The sequence below is a fragment of the Gorilla gorilla genome, chromosome 13 (assembly GCF_029281585.2).
Source record: "Gorilla gorilla gorilla isolate KB3781 chromosome 13, NHGRI_mGorGor1-v2.1_pri, whole genome shotgun sequence".
Classification (NCBI taxonomy): domain Eukaryota; kingdom Metazoa; phylum Chordata; class Mammalia; order Primates; family Hominidae; genus Gorilla; species Gorilla gorilla.
Genome location: NC_073237.2, coordinates 92,492,072 through 92,498,594, shown reverse-complemented (window position 1 = coordinate 92,498,594; position 6,523 = coordinate 92,492,072).

The window sequence follows — 6,523 nt, the reverse complement described above, 5'->3', positions numbered from 1 at the left end:
CTCCCTCCCTTCCTTCCTCCCTCCTTCTTTCCTTCCCCACTTCCCTCCTTCTTATTCTCTCTTTCTTCTTTCCCTTGAGAGACACTGCAGCCATGTGGGTGGGTGGGCAGACAAGTGGGTGGATAGTAAGATGGAAGAGGGAGTTTCCTTCTTGGGATTCTCATAATTGGTGTGTGATTGACATTCCATTCATCTGGAGGACTGTGATATTAATCGGAAACAGCTTGAGCTAAAACTGCCTCTAGTGTCACAAACATGCTGAACTCGGGCAGGGTCTCCTGTCTCCCTTCTGCTGAGCAACTCCTTCTCTATTTTAAACAACACTCCCTCCAAGTGTCCTTCGCCTCGAGTAACCAGCACATGCAGTTTTTCTCATTTAAACTAAAAAGAACCCTAAACCGTACAGTGGAATGTACAGTGAAATTCCAGGTGCCTCTCCACACAGGAAACTTTTAATTGTTGTACACTGGCAGAAAAAGGTTCACTCCTAAATCAGTAAAGATGATGTGCTCCCTACTTACATAAAAGGAGTTTTTCTACACCCACAACTCCGGCCCTTGCTGATTTCACCTACTTCATATTAGAGATCACTGCAAACCAGCACACGGCCATTCCAGTTTACTCTTGATTGTGGCTGTATTGTATTCCATGGCATGGTTCTATTTAATTTGTTCAACCACTTTTCTACTAATGATCTTAGTCAGCTAGGGCTGCTCTAACAAATACCACAGAATGGGTGGCTTGAAAAACAGAAATGTATTTCTCACAGTTTGGAGCCTGGGAAGTCCGAGATGGAGGCACCAGGAGACCTGGTGTCTGGTGACGGTCCTCTTCCTGTTTTGCAGACAGACGCCTTTTTGCTGGTGGAGAAAGAGTCCCTCCTCTCTCTTCTTTTTTTTTTTTTCTTTTTTTTTTGAGACGGAGTCTCGCTCTGTCGCCCAGGCTGGAGTGCAGTGGTGCAATCTCGGCTCACTGCAAGCTCTGCCTCCCGGGTTCACGCCATTCTCCTGCCTCAGCCTCCCGAGTAGCTGGGACTACAGGCGCCCGCCACTGCGCCCGGCTAATTTTTTGTATTTTTAGTAGAGATGGGGTTTCACCGTGGTCTCGATCTCCTGACCTCGTGATCCGCCCACCTCAGCCTCCCAAAGTGCTGGGACTCTCTCTTCTTATAAGGGTGAGAAGTGAGGCCAGCTGGACTTCCTGGGTCAAGTGAGGACTTGGGGAGCTTTGCTGTCTTACCAGAGGATTGTAAAATGCGCCAATCAGCGCTCTGTGAAAGGCACCAATCAGTGCTCTGTAAAATGCACCAATCAGTGCTCTGTAAAACACACCAATCAGCAGAATTCTAAAAGCAGCCAATCGCAGGGAAGATTGAAAAAAGAGCACTCTGATAGGACAGATACAGAACATGGGTGGGGACAATAAGGGAATAAAAGCTGGCCACCCCCCCAGCCAGCCTTGGCAACCTGTTGGGGCTCTCTTGCAGTTGGTGTGGCTCTCCACAAAAAACCTTGCTACAGCTCGTTCTTTGGGTCTGTGCTATCTTTAAGAGCTGTAACACTTACGGAGAAGGTCCAGCAGCAAGACCACGAACCCGGCAGGAACCAACTCTGGACACAAGGGCATTAACCCTGTCACCTCCTAATCCCCTCCCAAGGGTCCTCCTCCAAACACCAGCACAATGGTGGGTAGGCTTTCAGTATATGGATTTGGGGGACACAAATACCCGATTCGCAGCATGTCACTTGGGTGCTTTGTAGTTTTTCATGGAGCTTGATTTACATGGGAGCTCTAGGGGTGGAAGAGTGTTCTCCCTGGAATGTGGGGCCTGGCCGTCCCTGCTGGAAGTCTTCCCTGATGTTGCCCTGCTTCTGGAGTCCACAGCAAGTGGTTGAGCCCACAGACCCTTGGCGATGTCACGGCTGGCAGTGAGGCCCTGCCCGTGGTGAGGGAACAGGGCCCAGGGGTTGAATGTGAAGGAGCCAGATAAAGGTGCTTGGGTTGCTGGGTTCACAAGTTGGGCTAACATCGGACGGGAGCCTCCAGAGAGCGGGGAGAACCCACTTCTGAAAGCCTGAAGATACAGGCTCTAGTCCCGCCTCTATCGAAGAGTGAAAAATGTCGGGCTCGGCTGACACACTCCTTGCGCTCCAGCTCTGTGGTCTCAGGCCACACCTGTCATGCCTTTCCTCTTCCCCAGCTACCGCACAGCGGGGTGGGAAGCTCCTGTGCTAAGCCCTGCCCCAGCAGCATTCATACTGAGGTGCTTCTCTGAGAAATCCTAGCTGGAGATTGTCTCCCTCCCACGCCCTCTCTGCCTTCCTTCCAGCCACACTCTTCTAATTGTTTCTGCACTCTTCCTTCAGAATCGAAGTGAGGTCAGCAAATCGTGACTGAGCACCTGCTCTGTGCAGCGCCCTGCTTTTCCCTTTTGCCTGCAGGCTTTCAAGTTAGGTGTGGAGGCAGTAGTCTAAGATTCCAAGGTCCGTGGTTTCCCTTTGGGCCACAGGGGTAAGAAGTCTGCTTCCAGCGGTCTCCGACGACGGCCCGTGGGGGACCATAGGGGATGGACGCAGCAGTGCAATCACAAGACGCCCCTTCTGACCTGAAGGGTGGCCCGCCGGAGGGATGACCAGCCGGGGGTCAGGCACGTCCTGTGTGCCTTGGCTGGCTCCTGCCATCTGGCGACTCTGGCATCGTGATGAGCGTGGGGTCCACGTGGACGCAGCTCTGAGTTTGTCTGAGGGCAGGGAGGCCTCACGCTGCCCAGGGTAGGGTTACGGGAGGCTTGAAGGGGAGGGGCTTAGAGGACCCTGCGGGATTAGTTGGGAAGACCCAACCAGGAGGTGTATGCAGGGGGGAAATGTCAGGTGGTCCCCACCACCCACCTTACCGGCCCCGGGGGGAGGTATGGGCTTCCCTAGGCCTCCAGCTGCCCCCAGCCTTAGGATGTCTGCAAACTGCTCCAAAGTTTGAGTTGCAGTAACAATGGTCCCCATTCACTGAGGAGTCCCCAAAGCCAGGCACTATCTAAGTCAGGCCGTTTTGTAAACCCCTCAGTGAGATGTCAATGCCCACATTTTATAGACGGGGAAAAGAGGAGCTCGGCTGGAAACTGTGCCCCGGGAACGCAGAGCATCCCGGGAGCCCGCCCCAGAGGAAGCCTGGGTAGCAGCCTGGGGTGGCAGGAGGGGGTCCTCGCCGGGCGGAGGCGGTCGCCTTAGCAAAGCCCTTCAGGCCCTGTCCTCCTTGAATGGGGCTATTTGTCCGTGAACCCATAATATCGGAGCAGACTGAACTTCCTGGCAAACTTTTTGGCAGGCTTTCCCTAATGGAATCTCCAGAGAGAAGAAGTCCCCTGTCCTCCTGGCGTCACTGGTAACCTCCGGCCTGCTCCGCTCCAGGCTGTGCCCAGGGCGCCCTGCCCAGGGAGCTTGTTTGCTCTGGCAGACAGGGAGCCCATTCAGGCCCTCGGTGGCACCCGGTGAGTCTGGCCCGGAGGCCTGGCTGGGCTCCGGCTGGCTCAGGGGGACCTGGCGGGGCCTCCAGAAGCCTCCTTTGGCTCGGGTGGGGCGGGGGCGCTGACTTGACTCTGGCCCATGAGAACGACTGACTTTACAGTTCCGTCTTGCTCCATAAACCAGAAAGCCACTTCCAGCTGGTGGTATGAAGTCTGGTGGGCGGGTGTCTGGTGCCATCCTGTCCGGGCAGGGAGGGGTCCAGCCTGTGGTCTGTCGCAGGCCGATTTTACAGGCCACCCGTCACCCGGAGCGGGAGCTCTGGCCGTGTCCACAGGGATAATATTTGTTGTACCTGCTCCCGACTTGGGACGCCCACAGCTTCCCAGCTTAGCATTTTAATTACGCTGCCATCAGAGAGCTTTCTTTTTCTATAAATAGGGGGTGCCTAGACTTTTATTTTTCAAAGGGTGGGAAACACTAGGTTAAGCTTAAACCACATCTGATTATGAAGAGGCTGTGAGTGATTCCACAGCCAGCCGCCACCCAGACTGCCCTGGGTGAGGGCGGCAGCGAGGGCTCTGGCCCGGAGCTCCCCCAGGGTCCCCACTTCCAGCTCTGAAACAGCAAGAGAGCTTGCGGCCTGGGCTGGCCCCGCACGGGGACAGCAGGCCCACCTGCGGGAACACGGGCAGCTTCGCCGCGCTCCTGACTTATTGCCTTGTTGGCTGAGCGGTTCACGAATAGCTGAAGGCTGGGATGTTTAAATATTAAAAATGCTTAGCTAAATAAGCTGGCCTGTTTGCTTTTGCTGATAGTCACAGTCTACCCACAGAGCCCTTTCAAACCTCGTCAGTGTTTTGGAAAGTGGATAAGGGACTCATTCAGTGAGGCTCAGGTTTACCCTGAGCCAGGAATGAAGCATGTATTTCATGAAATAAGGACTAGCCTGAGACCACACACAGAGGCGGCTGAACTCCAGCGGCCTCCCTCCCCTCCTTCCCCTCTCCCCCCCCCAACCTCCTCCTCCCTCTCTTCCTCCCCTTCTCCCTTTTCTCTCTCTCTCTCTCTCCCTGGCCCTGACAAACCGGCCATGACTGACACCAGGAAACCCGTAATCGGCGTCAGAGGGGGGTTTCCAGGGCTTAGGGGGCCCTTTGTTATCCTGGAGCTGATGAAAAAATGGATTACGACAGTGTGTGCAGCCCATACTAAAGAGAGCTCACAAAAAAGCCAGGGCCACCTCAACACGGCTTCTCAGAGAAGAAAACGTTGCAGCCAAATGGAATTGTTGAAATCACCTTTGTGTGGGAGGAAAGAAAAAAAAAAAAAACACCTCACACATTTTCCCCAAGAATAAGGCTGGTTTTGTCACAACTTGCCCCTAGTTCAGCGGGTCTGGTAGATGCCCCCACCCACCGGGCCCCGCGTCCCCAGCACAGCCTGAGGAGCCTGGCCGGCCTGGCTGCGTGGAGCAGTTGCTTATGTCAAATCCGTCACTGTGGGACACAGGGGAAACATGAGGTTATTAGGAGGAGGCTTCTTCGAGGACACACTGGGGCCACGTTACTTGCCCTCTCCTTGCCATCGCCCTCCCTGACTACAAACTTCAAGCCCAGCGAACTGCCTCTGACTGGGCGCTGTTTGAAGTTTGGGAGATGTGAGGCTTTCTTTTTTTCTTTTTGGACTTTTAGTTCAAAGTAGGCTCCCGTCTATTCAGGGAGAATGAGGCACTTAAATTCAAGAAATATTTATGGTGCTTCCTAGGTACAATGAACCAGGGTAAATTTTGCGGGGGGAAGGGTGAGGGCAGGGACTGGGCAGGGTGACAGGGGCACAGCCTAGCCCCTGCAGCCCCCAGGGCCTATTGAAATGCTGTAGGGGGCTCCCTATTAAAGGAGCCCAAATCTGCAGCCCATGCCGACATCAGCACTGCATCTGGCTGGCAAAGCTAGCAACGATGTGTCTTGGCTCTTGTTTTCCTTGCCATCCGCTCCCCGCCCCTGTGGGGTTGGGATTGGAGTCCCTTCCAAAGGCCCCAGGGTGCTTCAAGGAGAGTGGCTGGAGTGGCTTGGTGCCTTCTTTCTTCTTACACGCATGCTTTTTGAAATGAGATGTTTTTGCCAAAGACAAGTAAAAAGTGGGGCACGCTCCGGAGTTCTGGTTTGGTTTGAAATGAAGAACCCACCCAGCTCTAGGGTGTCTCAACGGGGCAGGCAGATCTCTGACCTCAAGCAGGGCCACCGGTCAGGAGAAAGCGTTCTTTCTCCTGAGCTTTCCCAGGGGTTTCCCGAAGCCACCTCAGAGTCTGTGACCGCCCCGGCTTCTCCAGCCCACAGCAGAAATCACAAAGAAGGAACAATGGACGACGCACAGGTTTTCCCTCCACCCATCCCCTTCTTGGGCTGAGAGGCCACCTGCCGCCTCTGCTGCGGGCACCACCACCCACGATCAGCTCAGTCCTCTTCCAACCCCAGAGCTGCTCCTTAATCCTCCTTGAGGTAAAAACAAACTGTTTTTCCTTTGCTCTCACCCCAGAGAAACTGACACAGATGACTTCTGTGACCAGCAAGCAGTCAATTCTGCAGCGTGGTGGGGCGTCCTTTAATTCAATTCAATTCCAACACTATCTACCTAGAGATAGCGGTGGATCCCACAGGTCGAGGGCTCAGTCCCACAAAACTGCCCTCCATTTCCGAGGTGGATCGCAAGCCCCTGATTGCCTACCCTGTCTTTCTGACCAGCCACCTATAAATCGAGGTTCCCACCACGTCCTCCATGGGTTTGATTGTTTTGCTAGAGAGGATCATAGAACTCAGGGAGACGCTTAAATTTACCAGTTCCTGATAAAGATATTGCTAAGGATACAAATGGAGAGACGCATAGAATGAGGTGTGGGGAAGAGGTGCGGAGTTTCCGTGCCCTCCCACAGGGCAGCCATCCTCCAGGAACCAGTTCGTGTTCAGCTGTCCAGAAGCTCTCCAAACCCTGTCTTTTTGGATTTTTATGGAAGCTTCATTATGTAGGCAGGATTGATTAAACCATTGGCCACTGGTGGTCAGCTT